Source organism: Vigna unguiculata, unplaced genomic scaffold (assembly GCF_037176805.1).
Source record: "Vigna unguiculata cultivar grain cowpea cultivar isolate G323 ecotype 2 unplaced genomic scaffold, ASM3717680v1 ptg000238l, whole genome shotgun sequence".
Classification (NCBI taxonomy): Eukaryota; Viridiplantae; Streptophyta; class Magnoliopsida; order Fabales; family Fabaceae; genus Vigna; species Vigna unguiculata.
This window is the reverse complement of record NW_028196875.1, coordinates 7,501-29,404: the sequence shown is the minus strand read 5'-3', so window position 1 is coordinate 29,404 and position 21,904 is coordinate 7,501. Positions and strand designations below refer to the sequence as shown.

Here is a 21,904-nt window from a genome sequence, read left to right as displayed (position 1 = left end):
TCTGTTGATACATTCGAGTACTTAAACGTTTTACAATTAGTAAACTAAATTTATTGTTATAATCGACATTTTCTATAAAAAAGGACTCATGAGCATAAGCTAGTCCATAAATAGATTCCCGAAAAAAAAGTGGGTATAGGATGTCCTGGTATCGAGATCTACGGAGTTCTAAATATGCTTGATATTGCTCCATTAAAAAAAAAAAAGTCTATTTGGTCAAACAAAGAATCAGAGATTCATTGGATTATCAAATGATACATAGTGCGATATGGTCAAAACAGAAAATTATAGGTATAAATATATACCTAGAGAAGTAAAACCCATTAACGGACTCTCTCTAATCGATTTTTTGCCTAATTTTTGTTCTAGGATAACGAGCTAATTAAGAATCCTTTATTTTTTTTTTACCTAATCGCTCTTTTGATTTTGGAAAAAATATCTTTATCAATATACTCTTTCTTTTACACATTTATCGCTACCCCAAAATACCAAAAGATAATGGAAAATAGCTATATAGTTAGGACTCATAACAAAAATAAACCATTCACCAGAAAAGCTTTTCCCACATCAAGCACTAACCTATTTTTAACGTACAATTAGATGGGGTAATGATCCAAATAAAAAATAAATGAAAGCTCGATGCTTTTTGTTTCCCTATTAGAATTAGAACCACCAAGTTCTATCCCTTTATTAATCAAACCCAACGGAATTTTTTTTGTTACGAGCCAAAAATTCAAACAAAAATTTGAGCTGGATCCTAAAAGAATGAAATATTTTTAGAATTCTTCATTGATACGACATGCTACTTTTTCCAGTCATTCCTTTCTGGATCAGTCGTGGTTTTACAAGCTCTACCGATAGTATCGACGAACCCATTGCTTCATAGAAATGCGTAAAAAATAGAGTCGCTCTTAAAAGCCGAGTACTCTACCATTGAGTTAGCAACCCCATTACAATTTAAAAAATAAGGTGGATATTTATACCCAATCGCAATCAAAAAAATAAAATTACAAAATTGAATTGTCTAAAAAACTAAAAAAAGATATACCACCTATTTAAATACTATGTTCTTGAAATACTATGTTAGAGTTATCCATTATTATTATATATATAAGACTATATATATATTGGTATATATAGATCTAATATTTTCGTATATATATTCGTGTTTACCTTTCAATTCACTTACTTATTCATTAACAAAGTTTTTCTTGTTTGTCTCGCAGAAAGAAAACCAATGAACCTACCATTTGATGAAGTAATAACGCCTATTTAACGTAAGTAAGGTGATCAATTTATTCACGATCGGATTATATTTATTTGATACAGTGTTGTCAATATTAGTATTGAAAAAAAAATACAATCGAATAAATACAATCGAATTAATAAGATTTTCAATCTTATTAATTCGATTATTAGTATTATGTTAGAATTACTTATAAGAAAAATTATTTAAATATATATATATCTTTTTTTATTCTAAAATGATATTCTAAACTAAAAAAACGTATAAAATTATAGAAATATAGAAATCAATAGGAAAATACAAATTTCATATAGAAATGGAACAACTTCCCTATTATGTGAAATTCACATCGAAAAAGGCAATAGCCAGTTTCCCTTATAAATTGTAATCACTTTTTTCGTAAAATATCGTCTACTTACTATGCTTCTATTCCAATACGAAAGATAGAAATCTGTTTAATAATTAAGTATCTTTGTATTCGGCTCAATCCTTCTTTTAGGAAAAGATTGTGCCGAGTTTAATTGCAATTAATCCAAAGTATCCATTGCTTCGAATTCAAATAGTATCCATTGCTTCGAATTCAAATTTGATCTCCTTCCATACTTCGCAAGCAGCAGCTAATTCAGGACTCCATTTGCTAGCCTCACGGATAATTTCATTACCTTCACGAGCAAGATCACGTCCTTCATTTCGAGCCTTCACACAGGCTTCAAGAGCTACTCGATTAGCTACAGCACCTGGTGCATTTCCCCAAGGGTGTCCTAAAGTTCCTCCGCCAAATTGAAGTACGGAATCATCTCCAAAGATTTCGGTCAGAGCAGGCATATGCCAAACGTGAATACCTCCCGAAGCAACAGGCAGAACACCTGGTAGAGAAACCCAATCCTGAGTGAAATAAATACCACGACTTCGATCTTTTTCAACAAAATCATCACGCAGTAAGTCAACAAAACCTAAAGTGATATCTCTTTCCCCTTCAAGTTTACCTACTACGGTACCGGAGTGAACATGATCTCCACCAGACAAACGTAATGCTTTAGCTAATACACGAAAGTGCATACCATGATTCTTTTGTCTGTCGATAACTGCATGCATTGCACGATGTATATGAAGAAGTAGACCATTATCTCGGCAATAATGAGCCAAGCTAGTATTTGCAGTGAATCCCCCTGTTAAATAATCATGCATTACGATAGGAACGCCTAATTCTCTGGCAAATACAGCTCTTTTCATCATTTCTTCGCATGTACCCGCAGTTGCATTCAAGTAATGCCCTTTGATTTCACCTGTTTCAGCCTGTGATTTAAAAATCGCTTCAGCACAAAATAAGAAACGGTCTCTCCAACGCATAAATGGTTGGGAATTCACATTTTCATCATCTTTGGTAAAATCAAGTCCCCCACGAAGACATTCATAAACAGCTCTACCATAATTCTTAGCGGATAACCCCAATTTAGGTTTAATAGTACATCCTAATAGGGGACGACCATACTTGTTCAATTTATCTCTCTCAACTTGGATGCCGTGAGGCGGACCTTGGAAAGTTTTAATATAAGCGGTTGGGATTCGCAAATCCTCCAGACGTAGAGCACGCAGTGCCTTGAACCCAAATACATTACCGACAATAGAAGTAAACATGTTAGTAACAGAACCTTCTTCAAAAAGGTCTAAAGGATAAGCTACGTAAGCAATATATTGATTTTCTTCCCCAGCAACAGGTTCGATGTGATAGCATCGTCCTTTGTAACGATCAAGACTGGTAAGCCCATCGGTCCACACAGTTGTCCATGTACCAGTAGAAGATTCGGCGGCTACCGCAGCACCTGCTTCTTCAGGTGGAACTCCAGGTTGAGGAGTTACTCGAAATGCTGCCAAGATATCAGTATCTTTGGTTTCATACTCAGGAGTATAATAATTCAATTTATAATCTTTAACACCAGCTTTGAACCCAACACTTGCTTTAGTCTCTGTTTGTGGTGACATAAATCCCTCCCTACAACTCTTGAATTAAGAATTCTTGAAACAATAAGGTCTACTCGATATGACTTAGGAGTTAATGAAATCTTTTACAAAAATCAACTACTATTATCAATTAATCCCAAAGGTTCGTTATGTTATTATTAAATTAAACGATGGTATTTGATTTGTCAAATACATCATTATTGTATACTCTTTTCTATGTATGGCGCAACCCAATCTTTTTTTTTTTTCAATTTGATCTTATTTTTTAATTTTGAAATCGAAAGATCTAATCTAAATAATAATAATAATTTATTCTTAATCTTGACAGTGATATATGTTGTCTATGTAAATCCTAGATGTAAAAATAGGCAGCTTTCTCCCCGGAAAATAAAAAAAGAGGTCAAAAAATAGGGAAACAGAGGGTAAGTCTAAAAAATTGTCTACTGAGGAAATACGAAAGCCAATGATAAAAAAAATGAATTCTAAATTAAGGTACAGGTTCGAATTCCATACAGAATATAGATGATATTTTCTAGAATGATAGAAAAAAAGAAAAGACTTTCGAAAGATTTTATCCAATTGAAATTTTCAAAATAACTGCAGTAAGCTTAAGAATTCAATAATTGAATTTGAATAAGTAAGTAAACAGTTAAAGAGGATTGATGGAATAGTACCAAAAAAATGGAGTACTAACTCCCATTTCTTATTTCTTTTTGAATTAACCGATCAACTTGCTTTCTTATCGAACATTTCTTTTTGATTTAAAAACTTTTTCGGAAAAAAAAATTGGCTTTTGATATGCGAATAAATCCTCCTACTTCCGGTCCTGAAGTTTCTTCGATTGAAAAAAAAAATCTGGGACATATTGACCAAATAATTGGTCCGGTACTAGATGTAGCCTTTCCCCCGGGGAAGATGCCTAATATTTACAATGCTCTGGTAGTTAAGGGTCGAGATACTGTTGGTCAACAAATTAATGTGACTTGTGAAGTACAACAATTATTAGGAAATAATCGAGTTAGGGCTGTAGCTATGAGTGCTACAGATGGTCTAATGAGAGGAATGCAAGTTATTGACACAGGAACTCCCCTAAGTGTTCCAGTAGGCGGAGCAACTCTAGGACGAATTTTCAACGTGCTTGGAGAGCCGATTGATAATTTAGGTCCTGTAGATACTCGTACAACATCTCCCATTCATAGATCTGCGCCTACCTTTATACAATTAGATACAAAATTATCTATTTTTGAAACAGGAATAAAAGTAGTAGATCTTTTAGCTCCTTATCGTCGTGGAGGAAAAATAGGACTTTTCGGTGGAGCTGGAGTGGGTAAAACAGTACTTATTATGGAATTGATCAATAACATTGCCAAAGCTCATGGAGGTGTATCTGTATTTGGCGGAGTAGGTGAGCGTACTCGCGAGGGAAATGATCTTTATATGGAAATGAAAGAATCTGGAGTAATTAATGAACAAAATATTGCAGAATCCAAAGTAGCTTTAGTATATGGTCAAATGAATGAACCACCCGGAGCTCGTATGAGAGTTGGTTTAACTGCCCTAACTATGGCGGAATATTTTCGAGATGTCAATGAGCAAGATGTACTTCTATTTATCGACAATATCTTCCGCTTCGTTCAAGCAGGATCTGAAGTATCTGCCTTATTGGGTCGAATGCCCTCTGCTGTGGGTTATCAACCCACTCTTAGTACTGAAATGGGTTCTTTACAAGAAAGAATCACTTCTACCAAAGAAGGGTCCATAACTTCTATTCAAGCAGTTTATGTACCTGCCGACGATTTAACTGACCCTGCTCCTGCTACGACATTTGCACATTTAGATGCTACTACTGTACTATCAAGAGGATTAGCCGCCAAAGGTATCTATCCAGCAGTAGATCCTTTAGATTCAACCTCAACTATGCTCCAACCTCGAATCGTTGGTGAAGAACATTATGAGACTGCGCAACGAGTTAAACAAACTTTACAACGTTACAAAGAACTTCAAGACATTATAGCTATCCTTGGCTTGGACGAATTATCCGAAGAAGATCGCTTAACCGTAGCAAGAGCACGAAAAATTGAGCGTTTCTTATCACAACCTTTTTTCGTAGCAGAAGTTTTTACCGGTTCGGCTGGAAAATATGTTGGTCTAGTAGAAACAATTAGAGGGTTTAATTTGATTCTTTCTGGAGAATTAGACGGTCTTCCTGAACAAGCCTTTTATTTGGTAGGTAATATCGATGAAGCTACTGCGAAGGCTACGAACTTAGAAACGGAGAGCAATTTGAAGAAATGACTTTAAATCTTTGTGTATTGACCCCCAATCGAATTGTTTGGGATTCAGAAGTGAAGGAAATCATTTTACCTACTAATAGCGGACAAATTGGAGTATTACCTAATCATGCGCCTATTGCCTCAGCTGTCGATATAGGTATTTTGAGAATACGTCTTAAAGACCAATGGTTAACAATGGCTCTGATGGGGGGGTTTGCTAGAATAACATAATAATGAGATAACTGTTTTAGTAAATGATGCGGAAAAGGGTAGTGACATTGATCCACAAGAAGCACAGCAAACTCTTGAAATAGCAGAAACTAATTTGAATAAGGCTGAAGGCAAGAGACAAACAATTGAGGCAAATCTAGCTCTTAGACGAGCTAGAACACGAGTAGAGGCTATCAATGTTATTTCATAACAAGTTGAAATTGATGCGTCCCAATATCCGAAAACAATAAAAAGAAAAAAGAAACAGTCAGAAGAAAAAAGTAAGTAGAAAAGCTTATTAGATACCACAGTCAAAGGTATCTAATAAGTTATAACTATACCTTACCTACTATTGGATTTGAACCAATGACTCCCGCCGTATGAAAGCAATACTCTAACCACTGAGTTAAGTAGGTAATTTAGGACTCCTCCTCAAAAAAAAAAAAAGAAGAGTACCCATCTATCAGATTAATTGATTATAAATGTAAAATTACTGATAAGCAATACCAACCCCCGTTCAAGGGATTCGATCATGTAATATTCATCTTGACAAGCAATTATCTTCATACTATGATAAAATATGTATCAAAAACACAAGGGCTGTAGCTCAGTTAGGTAGAGCACCTCGTTTACACGAGCGCCAATGCTTTTTTTCAGAGGAGTTCATCTTGTAATTAAAAAAGTTTATCTTATAGTAAGAAATCGGTGTCTTACTCCATTTTAAGGAACAAAACAAGAGAACACTAGCCTGACAAAGGGTTTAGCCATAAAATCGAATCCATAATTGATTTGAGATATTGATAAGGTGAATACCCATTTCTCGTCAATGCTAAACATAAAGGGTATAGGGACCTAAAAAAGATTATCTTTTCTTCCTATTTTATGAACTTTAAGGTGTATGAAGTGTCATTTCTTATCTTCTATTTTAATTTTAGTAGGTGGATAAAGAGTCCATTTAACTTAAGTTGATCTAGGCCAGAAGCAGACCTACGTCAAGATAATCCTTCTTTGAAACACTTTGGTAGTGCTCTTTGATTGTTATACAAATAAAAAAGAAGAGCATAGGGAATCATCTCTTTATTCTTTACTGTAAAAAAAAAAAAAGATGGTGGACTAACTAATATTTTTATCAGTTAATGAAAAAGCTCAATGCAAAAAAAAATGCATGTTGGGTTTTGAAAACAATTTAAATCATTTAGATAATAATTAGTTTGATCTGTTTTACCGAGAAGGTCTACGGTTCGAGTCCGTATAGCCCTAATATTCCTACAGATACTAATAATATTAATACTATTTTGGATCGAATAGATCTCATTACTAAGACTATTACTAAAAAAAAAACAATTTGTAACTTTCTATTCGAACATATTCATATTCGATAGAATAATATTAATATTAGTATATTCAGCTAGTCTAAAAAAATGGAGACTTTAGACTAAAAATGAAAATGAATTTGGTATATTTTCTACATTCAGAGGAGTACTTTTATGTTTCTTCTTTACGAATATGATATTTTTTGGGCATTTCTAATAATATCAAGTTTGATTCCTATTTTGGCATTTCTAATTTCTGGAATTTTAGCCCCCATTAGCAAGGGACCGGAAAAACTTTCTAGTTATGAATCCGGAATAGAACCAATAGGCGATGCTTGGTTACAATTTCGAATCCGTTATTATATGTTTGCTCTCATTTTTGTTGTTTTTGATGTTGAAACGGTTTTTCTTTATCCATGGGCAATGAGTTTCGATGTATTAGGGGTATCCGTATTTTTAGAAGCTTTCTTATTCGTGCTTATCCTAATTGTTGGTTCAGTTTATGCATGGCGAAAGGGGGCATTAGAATGGTCTTAATTCTTGACTATTTAGACAATTAGAAAAAAAAATATTGAGACAATTATGAATTCCATTGAGTTTCCCTTACTTGATCAAACAACCCAAAATTCAGTTATTTCAACGACATTAAATGATTTTTCAAATTGGTCAAGATTATCCAGTTTATGGCCGCTTCTTTATGGTACGAGTTGTTGCTTCATTGAATTTGCTTCATTAATAGGATCACGATTCGATTTTGATCGTTATGGACTAGTACCACGATCGAGTCCTAGGCAGGCGGACCTAATTTTAACAGCGGGCACTGTAACTATGAAAATGGCCCCTTCTTTAGTTCGATTATATGAACAAATGCCCGAACCTAAATATGTTATTGCTATGGGAGCCTGTACAATTACGGGGGGGATGTTTAGTACCGATTCTTATAGTACTGTTCGAGGCGTAGATAAGCTAATTCCTGTAGATGTATATTTGCCGGGCTGTCCACCTAAACCGGAGGCCATTATAGATGCTATAACAAAACTTCGTAAGAAAATATCTCGAGAAATATATGAAGATCCAATGAGTTTTCAACGAGAGAATAGATGTTTTACTACCAACCATAAGTTTCATGTTGGATACAGTACTTATACTGACAATTATGGTCAAGAATTTTTCTATCAACCGCCATCTACTTCAGAGATATCGTCTGACACATTTTTTTAAAGTACAATAATAAAAAGCAATTCCTTTTTTAAAAATTTCATCGTATTTTAAAAATTTCATCGTAATAGAAAATACTAATACCAAACTCATAAAAAAAATTTAGGAGAAGCAAAAAATGCAAGGTCGTTTGTCTTCTTGGCTAGTCAAACATGGACTAATTCATAGATCCTTGGGTTTCGATTACCTAGGAATAGAGACTTTACAAATAAAGCCCGAGGATTGGCATTCCATTGCTGTCATTTTATATGTATATGGTTACAATTATCTACGTTCTCAATGTGCCTATGATGTAGCACCCGGAGGACTCTTAGCTAGTGTATATCATTTTACAAGAATAGAGTATGGTATAAATCAACCCGAAGAGGTATGCATAAAAATATTTGTATCAAGAAAAAATCCCAGAATTCCTTCGATTTTTTGGGTTTGGAAAAGTGCGGATTTTCAAGAAAAGGAATCTTATGATATGTTGGGAATCTCTTATGATAGTCATCCGCGTCTAAGACGTATTTTAATGCCCGAAAATTGGATAGGATGGCCTTTGCGTAAAGATTATATTGCTCCAAATTTTTATGAAATACAAGATGCTCACTAAATGATAAAAATAATAAACTAATCCAAACTTCTGCAACCCCAGTCAAAGAATATAAGTACATTCTGTTATAGATCAGACAAAATAATTGATTGACATTAAATCAGGCAGAGTAATGGAAGTTGCATTCAGATATTATTATGTGAGAAATCACAAAATTCAGAAATAATAGAATGAATAATTATAGGGTTTAAAATAGGATGGATAGGAGTTTCTTAAGATTCTAAAACAAAAACAATACTGAGTTCTTATCAGCCAAGCCAATAAAAGAAATAGGATGAACTGCAAAAATTCTTTATCTTTATAATAAACTAATTCTTTATCTTTATAATAAACTATATAACGTGCACATCACCATCAATTATACGGCCACGAAAAAAAAAACACAAAGAAAAGGGCTCGATTCTATTTTGGTAATCCTTCTCAGATGAATTCTTAATATTCTCACTCCACCCCAGAACTTCGACTTTTAGGTCTTTTAACCAACTAATTAAACCACTCGAATATTATGGAAATAGAAACCTTTTTTTGTATCGCAGAAAAAAAAGGAAAAAAATAGATAAAGAATTCATTATCTATATATCTATATCTATATATATATAGATACTATAGATAAGCGAATATACCTAATAAAAAATTGCATCTATTCTTTAATCATCTAGGAAAAGTATATCTACAGATACCTAAATAGATCAAAGAAATATGTTATGTATCAGAATCTAGAAGAACACAAATTTGTATGAGTATCTATCCCCCATATTCATTAAAATGAATATGGGGGATAGATACTCATACAAATGAATCTTGTGTCAGGAACCAGATTTGAACTGGTGACACGAGGATTTTCAGTCCTCTGCTCTACCAACTGAGCTATCCCGACCATTCTTGAAGCTTAATACTTTGATTTTAAAAGATTTTTAAAATCTATGTTAATGAATCTATATCAACTAAGTAAAAAAAAAGTTTGTAAGTGAGTTTCCGCAGTAATAATTATTTTTTATTGTTAATCGTTAATTACGCATATGAAAATTCCTTGCTAAAAAATAAGATATTAATTTATACATTTCTGATTAAAAAAAATTCTATGTGTTTCACATATATATTTATATCTATTCCAAAACTCGTCCCTTGTCATTATGATAGATAAGAAAATTATGATAGATAGGAAATTGATGAAAATAAAAATTCCAATTTCGTTGGGAAATAATAAATCGAATAAAACACATAAATAAGGACTTCAAGATAGAGAGGATATAGGAAAAAAATTAGAAAATGAAAAAGTATTTTTGGGGATAGAGGGACTTGAACCCTCATGATTTCTTAAGTCGACGGATTTTCCTCTTACTTTCAATTTCATTGTTGTCGGTATTGACATGTAGAATAGGACTCTATCTTTATTCTCATCTGATTTATCAGTTCTTCAAGGGTTTTAGCCGATTATGATGAAGTGAATAATTTCATCAATAAATATTCCATCTTTTCTTCAACTTCGAATTGATTTGATTCACATTTTTCATTTGTGAATATTTTTATCACAAATAGATCTTCAATAATAAAATAAAAAGTAACAAATTGAAAGAGTATTTCAGTATATATATATGTTTCTAAATGTTTATCTTTGATCCATTCCTGTAATTTTGGTGAAAGGATTCTTTTACTAATGCAATAAAAAAAGTCGTCAATTTCGTTTGTTAGAACAGCTTCCATAGAGTCTCTGCACCTATCCCTTTTTTATTATCACTTTCTGAATTTTTATTTGTTTTCAGAAAACAGGATTTGGCTCAGGATTGCCCATTGTGAATTCCAGGGTTTCTCTGAATTTGAAAATTATTACTTGGTAAGTTTCCATACCAAAACTCAATCCAATTAAGTCCGTAGCGTCTACCAATTTCGCCATATCCCCATCTTTTTTTTTATTTGAATCTGATTATAATAGAATGCTTTTTTTTTCATTTCTATTATGAGAATTATGCGGGAACTTTTGAATTCATTAAATACATATTATTTTATTAAATATTAAAAACCCCTTTCTCCAATTTTATAGATTTTATTTCATCTATATTGGATACCTTTATTTGTTTGAATCAGAACTAATTCTAATATCTATATATTAACAATTCAATATACACAGATATAGACCACATATCTACTTATCTTCTATGTACCTACTTATCTTCTTTTTTCATACAATTTAGAATACTCGAATGGTCGATTCTTTTTTTTTTTTTGTTTTTGCTTAAAAAAAAAAAGAAAATAAACAATCCATTTATTCATATACAATTTATATAACTAAAACGAATCTAGTGGCTAAAAAAAACCATTCTTTTAATTGAATATAATATAGAATTAGACATTTACTTAGAAATATGGAATTCCTTAATAAATATTTACTAAAATTTATATTTATTCAAATTTACTTTAAGTACTAATAAATAATCTTTTTGAAAGAAATCAATTTAATAATATATATCTAGAATAGTAGATCGAAATAAATTATATTAAATAAATTATATTAATATAATATTAATTATTATCTTGCACTTTATGTTATCAGATAAAATAAATAATAGAAATAATAAAAATTGGGTTTGATTTTCTATATTTTCTTTCTCTATTTTTGATGTTTGTATTAATTTGAATTTTGTTATAAATAACTAAAAATTGATAACTAAGATCCCATTCAATTCTTCTGCATATGTATATTTCGTTTACATTAGCCGGTTTAGCTCAGAGGTTAGAGCATCGCATTTGTAATGCGATGGTCATCGGTTCGAATCCGATAACCGGCTTTTCTCTATTTGTTTTTTACATAATTGATAATATCTTTTTTAGAAATAAAAAATTGGGAGAGTTCGATCTCTGCGGAAGAAATCAAGAAATTAACCTACTTTTTTGTATTCTTTTATATACAATAAATTCGGATATTGATAAAATTCATCTAATTCTTCTTTGTACTATAAAACTTTAGTAGATTTCGCTTCATTTAGAATTCTATAATATTTTTCATTTCGTTTAGTTTTCATTTCGATTTATAAGATTTTTCATTTTAAAAAAGGAGTTTTTATGTCACGTTACAGAGGACCTCGTTTCAAAAAAATACGTCGTCTAGGATATTTACCAGGACTTACTAGTAAAAGGCCAACAGTCAAAAACGAATTTCGAAATCAATTGCGCTTCAGTAAAAAATCTCAATATCGTATTCGTTTAGAAGAAAAACAAAAATTGCGTTTTCATTATGGTCTTACAGAACGACAATTGCTTAAATACGTTCGTATCTCCGGAAAAGCTAAAGGATCAACTGGTCAGGTTTTATTACAACTACTTGAAATGCGCTTGGATAACATACTTTTTCGATTGGGTATGGCTGCGACTATTCCTCAAGCCCGCCAATTTATAAACCATAGACATGTTTTAGTTAATGGTCGTATAGTGGATATACCAAGTTATCGTTGTAAACCTCAAGATATTATTACAGCAAAGGATGAACAAAAATCTAAAACTCTTATTCAAAATTATTTTGATTCAGCCCCCCATGAGAAATTGCCAAATCATTTGACTGTTCACCCTTTCCAATATAAAGGTTTAATTAATCAAATAATAGATAATAAATGGGTTGGTTTGAAAATAAATGAATTACTGGTTGTAGAATATTATTCTCGTCAAACTTAAACTTAACTAAAATAACAAGAGTTTTTTTTACAAGGATTTTCTGCTATTCATATATCATAGACATGGATATGCGAAAATTTTTATTCCTTGCCCACCCGTTATCCACTATTTTTTGTATTACCGAAAAATGAGGAATATAAAGTTGTCCATATCAACAAACAAATTTGAAATATGAAATAATGGTATGCATTGGGATGAGTAATATTGATGAATTTGGTAAAGATTCGGAAAGAGAGGGATTCGAACCCCCGGTAAACAAAAAGCCTACATAGCAGTTCCAATGCTACGCCTTGAACCACTCGGCCATCTCTCCTATATAATGATGCCCAGAAACCGGTTGAATGTTGAATAGTGAATCAATCCTATTTTTCATAAATGCATAAAACCTATTCAAACTATAAAAATACAAAGTAAAATTAAAAAAAAACCTCCTACAAGGTCTTAGGATAAACAAATTTGATTGATGAGTTCATTTTTACGTTATTTCGCACTGTATTATAATTATACAATTCCTTTATTTGTGGGATTGATTTCTCACACCATGATTAATTAAATTATAGAATGGATTTCTACCTATGCCTAGATCTCGGATAAATGAAAATTTTATAGATAAGACCTTTTCAATTGTAGCCAATATCTTATTACGAATAATTCCGACAACTTCAGGAGAAAAAAGGGCATTCACTTATTACAGAGATGGTGTGATTTGATTCCATTTTTTTTGACCGATTTCGGTCAAAAAAAAATGGAATGGAAAAACCCCACGCGTGTTGAAGGTGAAATTTGTAAATAAAAGGATTAATTCCTTCTGTCGTGTATCCTCGATTAATGAAGCCTTATATGCTTGAATTTTAGGTTTCTAGTATTAAGCGAAAGGTTATACCTATACTTATGGGGTTAGGTCAACCCCAAATTACTAGTACTGATAGGCAACATTGGGAAAGAAGCACTACGCTTGGGAATCAAGGACACGAAAACTTTGTATCTATCTATATCCATGGCTTATCGAGATTGGGACTAACAGGAATGGTTGGGACAATAAATATCCATCTCGTTCATATTTTGGATACCCATAGAACCATCGAAGATTATTGAGGTGACTAATTCCAGGAAATTAAGCAGCGTAGAGGACAAAGAAATTGTTGAAGTTCTTATTTTTTTTTATCAAGTACCTACATACTTAATGTTAAGAAATAATTTTTGACAGGAAGGTTGGCTAGAGATTTATTGTAAAAACACTAGCTCTGTTCAGTTGAGAATGAGAATACTGGAATATTTTTTGATTTGATGGATTTTTCTCATTACACACATAAGGGGGGAGCCGTATGAGATGAAAATCTCACGTACAGTTCTGGAGCGGAGATTCTTTGAACCGAATGACGACCGTAACGGATGTCAGCTCAATCTGAAGGAAATTATGCAGAAGCTTTACAGAATTATTATGAGGCTATGCGACTGGAAATTGATCCCTATGATCGAAGTTATATACTTTATAACATAGGCCTTATTCACACAAGTAACGGAGAACATACTAAAGCTTTGGAATATTATTTTCGGGCGCTCGAACGAAACCCATTTTTACCCCAAGCTTTTAATAATATGGCCGTGATCTGTCATTACGTGCGACTATCTCCACTATAGAAAGAAAAAAGAAAAGAACAAGCAAATCCACAAATTTTAATATAAGAAATATAGAAATATAAATAATTATAAATAAGAAAGGCTTTCTACATATATATATCGTTCAAAACAACGATTTTTATCAGCTGTAGCAAAGAAACTTCATAGAAGTAAAAATATGAAGAAATCGATATGTCTAGATACCCTCTTTTTCTATGGATAAAAGATCTAATTGATAAAGGAAGCATCGTAAGGATCAATTAACACGGTTTTCAATCGATATAATAAAAACTGCTTCCTTATCTCATGATAAATAAAGAAGTCAGGAATCCACTTATGTAATAAAAAGGATCCCCTGGTATTTTGAGCAGCGGTGTAGTATCAAATCCCAAAGATAGAAAGTATTTTCTCTTTACTTATAAGAACTTATAAGATAAGAAAGAAAAAACTTTTACCAAGATTCTATAGAAATGAATCTATCATATATTTTTGTATATGATATATAAAATCGAGATAGTTACCTTTCAGAAAATTAGAATTAGGGCGTTAATGCCAATGCTTGATTCCCTTTTCTGAAGGTAGGAGAAAAGATAAAACTAAAAAAAAAGATGAAATTCTTTGAAATTCTTTATTTATTAGTAAAAATGAAAGTTTGAAACTCATATTAATAATTTCTTTTTTTCTTTTAGTTAACTTCAAGATAATAGAACAAAAAAAGAATTGACTACTGAGCCGTATGAGTCAGGAAATTCTCAAGTACGGTTCTAAGGAAAGGAATTGACTCACCTATTTCGACCGAGGAGAACAGGCCATTCGGCAGGGAGACTCAGAAGTTGCGGAGTCTTGGTTTAATCAAGCCGCTGAATATTGGAAACAAGCTATAGCTCTCACCCCCGGTAATTATATTGCAGCACAGAATTGGTTGAAGATCACAGGGCGTTTTGAATAAGAACACTCTGTTTCTTTTTTTTCTTATATATTTATCTATCTATATAAAGATATAGATAGATAAATATATATTGTTATAAATTCTTGTTTCTTGTCCCTATCAAATTCAAAAATCATTTCTATAGGAACGACCAATCACATAATTTAAATATATCCCTTCTAATTTTGTTCGATTTTGTCTAGTATTTCATAGAAATAAACGAGATGTGGATACAGTAGATAATTTTCTCCTTTTTTCTGTTATTTAAACTAATATTCAATCAAATTAAGAAAAGAGACCTTCAAAAAAAGAAATAAAATATAGGTATATTGCCTAATAATGAATGCTAATGCCTGCTCAATTTGAAATAGAGTACATACTTATACTTTATCTAAAAAAAAAAATAAAATCTAAGGAATAGAATTAGAATAAAATCTGAATACATTTGATTAGGCTGCACGAAAAATTATTGAACTTCCATTCAGAGTTCCCAAAAAGGTCTTAGAAGATTAAAATAGGTCCGTTGAGCGCCTCACTCTTATGTCATAATAGATTCGAACACTTGCCCCGAATTGACTTCGAGATCATAATTGTTCTAGTGAAAAACTAAAGAAATGAAATTTACTAAGATATCCAATACATGAGAGATAGGAGAGAACAAAACTCAATAGAAACATCTCTAATAAGTTCACTAATTCTGTTTTATGTTGGCAGGTCTCTTTGTATGTGTTGTCTGGAAAGAGGAGGACTCAATGATTATTCGTTCACCGGAACCAGAAGTTAAAATTTTGGTAGATAGGGATCCTATAAAAACTTCTTTTGAGGAATGGGCAAAACCTGGTCATTTCTCAAGAACAATAGCTAAGGGACCAGATACTACTACTTGGATCTGGAACCTACATGCTGACGCTCATGATTTTGATAGCCATACTAATGATTTAGAGGAGATTTCCCGAAAAGTTTTTAGTGCGCATTTTGGCCAACTCTCTATCATCTTTCTTTGGCTGAGTGGCATGTATTTTCATGGTGCTCGTTTTTCCAATTATGAGGCATGGTTAAGTGATCCTACTCACATTAGGCCTAGTGCTCAGGTGGTTTGGCCAATAGTGGGTCAAGAAATATTGAATGGTGATGTAGGGGGGGGGTTCCGAGGAATACAAATAACCTCTGGTTTTTTTCAGATTTGGAGAGCATCTGGAATAACTAATGAATTACAACTCTATTGTACTGCAATTGGTGCATTGGTCTTTGCAGCCTTAATGCTTTTTGCTGGTTGGTTTCATTATCACAAAGCTGCTCCAAAATTGGCTTGGTTCCAAGATGTAGAATCTATGTTGAATCACCATTTGACAGGGCTCCTAGGGTTGGGGTCTCTTTCTTGGGCAGGACATCAAATACATGTATCTTTACCGATTAACCAATTTCTAAATGCTGCAGTAGATCCCAAAGAGATACCACTTCCTCATGAATTTATCCTAAATCGGGATCTTTTGGCTCAACTTTATCCGAGTTTTTCCGAGGGAGCAACCCCATTTTTTACCTTGAATTGGTCAAAATACGGAGAATTTCTTACTTTTCGTGGAGGATTAGATCCAGTAACTGGAGGTTTATGGCTGACCGATATTATACACCATCATTTAGCTATTGCAATTCTTTTCTTGATAGCGGGTCACATGTATAGGACCAACTGGGGTATTGGTCACAATATAAAAGACATTTTAGAGGCACATAAAGGTCCATTTACAGGCCAGGGTCATAAAGGTATATATGAGATTCTAACAACGTCATGGCATGCTCAATTATCTATTAATCTAGCTATGTTAGGCTCTTTGACCATTGTTGTAGCTCACCATATGTATTCTATGCCTCCTTATCCATACCTAGCTACTGACTATGGTACACAACTGTCATTGTTTACACATCACATGTGGATTGGTGGATTTCTCATAGTCGGTGCTGCTGCGCATGCAGCGATTTTTATGGTAAGAGATTATGATCCGACTATTCGATACAACGATCTATTAGATCGTGTCCTTAGACATCGTGATTCAATCATATCACATCTTAACTGGGTATGTATCTTTTTAGGTTTTCACAGTTTTGGTTTGTATATTCATAATGATACCATGAGCGCATTAGGGCGCCCTCAAGATATGTTTTCAGATACTGCTATACAATTACAGCCGATCTTTGCTCAATGGATACAAAATACCCACGCTTTAGCACCTGGCACAACAGCCCCAGGTGCAGCAACAAGTACCAGTTTGACTTGGGGAGGTGAAAATTTAGTAGCAGTGGGCGGTAAAGTTGCTTTGTTACCTATTCCTTTAGGAACTGCGGATTTTTTGGTCCATCATATTCATGCATTTACAATTCATGTAACAGTATTGATACTCTTAAAGGGTGTTCTATTTGCTCGTAGTTCACGATTGATACCGGATAAAGCAAATCTAGGTTTTCGTTTCCCTTGTGATGGACCTGGAAGAGGGGGGACATGCCAAGTATCCGCTTGGGATCATGTCTTCTTAGGACTATTTTGGATGTACAATTCAATTTCCGTAGTTATATTCCATTTCAGTTGGAAAATGCAGTCAGATGTTTGGGGTAGTATAAGTGATCAAGGGATAGTAACTCATATCACAGGAGGAAATTTTGCGCAGAGTTCCATTACCATTAATGGGTGGCTTCGTGATTTCTTATGGGCGCAGGCATCCCAGGTAATTCAGTCTTATGGTTCTTCATTATCTGCATATGGTCTTTTTTTCTTGGGTGCACATTTTGTATGGGCTTTTAGTTTAATGTTTCTATTCAGCGGGCGTGGTTATTGGCAAGAACTTATTGAATCCATTGTTTGGGCTCATAATAAATTAAAAGTTGCTCCTGCTACTCAGCCCAGAGCCTTGAGCATTGTACAAGGACGTGCTGTAGGAGTAACACATTACCTTCTAGGTGGAATTGCCACAACATGGGCATTCTTCTTAGCAAGAATTATTGCAGTAGGATAATAGCTAGGAGGATTTGAAAATCATTATGGCATTAAGATTTCCAAGCTTTAGTCAAGGCTTAGCTCAAGACCCCACTACTCGTCGTATTTGGTTTGGTATTGCTACCGCACATGACTTCGAAAGTCATGATGATATTACTGAGGAACGTCTTTATCAGAATATTTTTGCTTCTCATTTCGGGCAATTAGCAATCATTTTTCTGTGGACTTCCGGGAATCTCTTTCATGTAGCTTGGCAAGGTAATTTTGAGACATGGGTACAGGATCCTTTACATGTAAGACCTATTGCTCATGCAATTTGGGATCCTCATTTTGGTCAACCAGCTGTAGAAGCTTTTACTCGAGGGGGTGCTCTAGGTCCTGTTAATATAGCCTATTCTGGTGTTTATCAGTGGTGGTATACAATCGGTTTACGTACTAATGGGGATCTTTATACTGGAGCTATTTTTCTATTAATACTTTCTATTATATCTTTAATAGCAGGTTGGTTACACCTACAACCAAAATGGAAACCGAGTGTTTCGTGGTTTAAAAATGCCGAATCCCGCCTCAATCATCATTTGTCAGGACTATTCGGAGTAAGTTCCTTGGCTTGGACAGGGCATTTAGTTCATGTTGCTATTCCGGGGTCCAGGGGGGAATCCGTTCGATGGAACAATTTATTAGATATCTTGCCGCACCCCGAGGGATTAGGTCCATTTTTTACAGGTCAGTGGAATCTTTATGCTCAAAACCCAGATTCCAATAATCATATATTTGGTACCCCTCAAGGAGCAGGAACTGCTATTCTAACACTTCTCGGAGGATTTCATCCGCAAACTCAAAGTTTATGGTTAACTGATATTGCACACCATCATTTGGCTATTGCGTTTATTTTTCTAGTTGCTGGCCATATGTATAGAACTAATTTCGGGATTGGTCACAGTATTAAAGATCTTTTAGAAGCACATACTCCTCCGGGGGGTAGATTGGGGCGTGGGCATAAGGGTCTTTATGATACAATCAATAATTCAATTCATTTTCAATTAGGTCTTGCTCTAGCCTCTTTAGGGGTTATTACTTCCTTGGTAGCACAACACATGTACTCTTTACCTGCTTATGCGTTTATAGCGCAAGACTTTACTACTCAAGCTGCCTTATATACTCATCATCAATATATAGCAGGCTTCATTATGACAGGGGCTTTTGCTCATGGAGCTATCTTTTTTATTAGAGATTATAATCCAGAGCAGAATCAAGATAATGTCTTGGCAAGAATGTTAGACCATAAAGAAGCTATCATATCCCACTTAAGTTGGGCTAGCCTCTTTCTGGGGTTCCATACTCTGGGACTTTATGTCCATAACGATGTCATGCTTGCTTTTGGTACTCCGGAGAAACAAATTTTGATTGAACCTATATTTGCCCAATGGATACAATCTGCTCATGGTAAAACTTCCTATGGGTTCGATATACTTTTATCTTCAACGAACAGTCCGGCGTTCAATGCGGGACGAAGCATATGGTTGCCTGGTTGGTTAAACGCTGTAAATGAGAATAGTAATTCTCTATTCTTAACAATAGGGCCTGGAGACTTCTTGGTTCATCATGCTATTGCTCTTGGTTTACATACAACTACTTTGATTTTAGTAAAAGGTGCTTTGGATGCGCGTGGTTCTAAGTTAATGCCTGATAAAAAAGATTTTGGTTATAGTTTTCCTTGTGATGGCCCGGGACGAGGCGGAACTTGTGATATTTCCGCTTGGGACGCATTTTATTTGGCAGTTTTCTGGATGTTAAATACCATTGGATGGGTTACTTTTTATTGGCATTGGAAACACATTACACTATGGCAGGGTAATATTTCACAGTTTAATGAATCTTCTACCTATTTGATGGGATGGTTAAGAGATTATCTATGGTTGAACTCTTCACAACTTATCAATGGATATAACCCTTTTGGTATGAATAGTTTATCAGTCTGGGCATGGATGTTCTTGTTTGGACATCTTGTTTGGGCTACTGGATTTATGTTCTTAATTTCTTGGCGCGGATATTGGCAGGAATTGATTGAAACTTTGGCATGGGCTCATGAACGTACACCTTTGGCTAATTTGATTCGATGGAGAGATAAACCAGTGGCTCTTTCCATTGTGCAAGCAAGATTGGTTGGACTAGCCCACTTTTCCGTAGGTTATATATTTACTTATGCAGCCTTCTTAATTGCCTCTACATCGGGCAAATTCGGTTAATTGAATTCTTTATTATATATATCTGGCAAGAATCTCATTTCCTTCTATAGGGAAGAGAAGCCACTTATACATCTAGGATCCGACTTCTATCATTGATGCTAATAGCAAATTAACCATTATGGCAAGGAAAAGTGTTATTCAGAGGGAAAAGAAGAGACAAAAATTGGAACAGAAATATCATTTGATTCGCCGATCCTCAAAAAAAGAAATAAGCAAAGTTCCGTCGTTAAGTGAGAAATGGGAAATTCATGGAAAATTAGAATCACTACCGCGTAATAGTGCACCTATACGTCTTCATCGACGTTGTTTTTCGACCGGAAGACCGAGAGCTAATTATCGAGACTTTGGATTATCTGGACACATACTTCGGGAAATGGTTCATGCATGTTTCTTGCCGGGTGCAACAAGATCCAGTTGGTAAGGATTTCCAATTATCTTCATTTTTTTCATTTTATTATCAGCGATCATAGGAGGGTCCCTTTACCGTTATGTATAAATGGTTTATTCTATTTATATAGATATGGTAAAGGGACGCATTCCATCTTTGTTTTTGTTCATTAGTTATCAATTCTTTTCTTTATCGCGGAGTAGAGCAACTTGGTAGCTCGCAAGGCTCATAACCTTGAGGTTACGGGTTCAAATCCCGTCTCCGCAACTTTTTGAATTTGATAAAAAAACAAGGTTTCAAGAAGAAGGGCATTATACGCAGTAAATTCTATGGCATTTTTCATACTATGACTATTAAATACATAGGGCGGATAGCGGGAATCGAACCCGCGTCTTCTCCTTGGCAAAGAGAAATTTTACCATTCGACTATATCCGCGTTTTCATTGTACTTGATATGCGATTCTATTTATACAGAGATGGGCCTGATATTCTATATAGGGATATAGGGATAATGAAAAAGAAATTTAGATAATAGATATTGTCTCCCAAATAAAATATTTTCTATTACTATTCATTTTTATCAAGAATTCCCATTTCTATTATTACATTTCTATTATTATATATGGTTTTTTTCTATATATCTATATAATTGAATTGAAATTATCATTCTATCGAATATTTTGATTTACTTTTTTCTTAAAAAAGTAAGTTCCTATTAATAAAAAATTATATTTATCTATATAGAGATACAGATAGATATTCTATATTATTAAATACTAGACGACGTATAAATAGATTTATAGTATTTCATTTGAATATTCTATTCATATCATATTAATATGAATAGAATATTCAAATGAAATTCAAATTTTTATAGTTCATTTTTTCTATTTTATTTCTTTTAGTTTCACAATGTACCACCATATAAGTATAAGATATAAGATTTTTCCAATAGAAGAAGTTTACTCCCCCTTAGAATGTAATGTGTTATAGTTTTCTTTTTTTTTTTAGGAACTGATCTATTCCCTTTATGGCTGACAATCCGAAAGAATTCTGAGGGAGGGGTCATTTCATTTTTAATCTAGAATAAAAAGAACTTCAAGAAATGAGAGAATTAAGAATACCCACTAGAAACACTAATCCAATCCATAATGATGTACCGGAAAATAGAACATTTTTGTTATTTGACCAACCTTCAGGAGAAGCAAATACAACAGGTACACTAATCAATAAAATAAATGAAATAGCAA

At 33.6% G+C, this 21,904-nt stretch overlaps 4 non-coding genes across 4 annotated transcripts; 1 reads left to right on the top strand and 3 right to left on the bottom strand.

Moving 5' to 3' along the window:
• Positions 1-9,621: 9,621 nt before the first annotated feature.
• TRNAF-GAA (transfer RNA phenylalanine (anticodon GAA)) lies at positions 9,622-9,694 on the bottom strand. Its single transcript has one exon. It is a non-coding gene; the product is annotated as a tRNA-Phe (tRNA).
• Positions 9,695-11,530: 1,836 nt separating this feature from the next.
• Positions 11,531-11,603, top strand: TRNAT-UGU (transfer RNA threonine (anticodon UGU)). Its single transcript has one exon. It is a non-coding gene; the product is annotated as a tRNA-Thr (tRNA).
• Positions 11,604-12,708: 1,105 nt separating this feature from the next.
• On the bottom strand, positions 12,709-12,796 carry TRNAS-GGA (transfer RNA serine (anticodon GGA)). Its single transcript has one exon. It is a non-coding gene; the product is annotated as a tRNA-Ser (tRNA).
• An 8,223-nt stretch (positions 12,797-21,019) lies between these two features.
• TRNAG-GCC (transfer RNA glycine (anticodon GCC)) lies at positions 21,020-21,090 on the bottom strand. The gene has a single exon. It is a non-coding gene; the product is annotated as a tRNA-Gly (tRNA).
• Positions 21,091-21,904: the final 814 nt, after the last annotated feature.